General features: G+C 32.0%; 1 pseudogene; it reads right to left on the bottom strand.

Moving 5' to 3' along the window:
- Positions 1–654: 654 nt before the first annotated feature.
- Positions 655–769, bottom strand: LOC145264074 (5S ribosomal RNA; annotated as a pseudogene).
- Between the last annotated feature and the right edge of the window lie 293 nt (positions 770–1,062).

Genomic DNA, 1,062 nt, shown 5'->3' with positions numbered 1-1,062 from the left:
ACTTGTGTGAAAGCTCCATGTGAGTCAATAATAATAATAATAATAATAATAATAATAATAATAATAATAATAATAATAATAATAATAGTTGAAACACAAATAATAGTAGTTAATATAGTAAAATAAAAATAACATTGGTGATGGTTATAGTACTACTACAACTACTACTACTACTAATACTACTACTACTAATAATAATAACAATAAAAATAACAATAACAATAATAACATTATTAATAATAATAACAACAATAATAATAACAATAATAAAAACAATACTACTACTACTACTACTTCATCTACTACTACTACTACTACTACTAATGATAATAATAATAATAATAATAATAATAATAATAAAAATAATAATATAATGTTTATATGATGAAGAAATTAATAAGTATTTTAAACACAGCCTCATCGTAAAGCGTACACATAAATTTATGTATATACACCGACACTAACATACATATGCATATAAAGGCTTCCTTCAGCCTTGACAGACTATGGATAGCCGCTATAAGGGTGCCTGCGCATGAACTTTTTGTGGCAAGAGTTGCGCAATCTCTAACCACACCTCTCCTGAGTCGACATTGTTAAATATTAGTGGCAAGTGGAGGTTCAGAACGACTGGAAACAATGCCGAGATAAGTGGAAATACAGCGCCTAGAATTCCCAAATGGTCACCCATCTGGTACTAGCCAGGCTCAACGTTGCTTAACTTCGGTGATCTGACGGGAACCGGTGTGTAAACGTGATTAACATATGCATATACACGCACACATACATACATACATACATACATACATACATACATATACACATATATTCGTATATACACATAAATACACGCACATACACGATGATTGCAACGTCTTGTCAGACGAGTGCCACTCCCTCAGACATTTAAAATCCATGAGCCCAAATGCTTGAGGGAGTATCTATACAAAGATTATGTTACAGAGTCTTAGCTTTGTACGACAGCTAAGTCTCTCTCTCGGTTCAAAATGTTGAGATCCAGCAACAAGCAAGAGCAAGATAGCCAGCAACAAATTAAACTGC

The sequence above is a fragment of the Euprymna scolopes genome, chromosome 39 (genome assembly GCF_053919585.1).
Source record: "Euprymna scolopes isolate OS-2025 chromosome 39, ASM5391958v1, whole genome shotgun sequence".
Classification (NCBI taxonomy): Eukaryota; Metazoa; Mollusca; class Cephalopoda; order Sepiida; family Sepiolidae; genus Euprymna; species Euprymna scolopes.
This window is presented reverse-complemented; position numbering and strand designations above follow the sequence as displayed.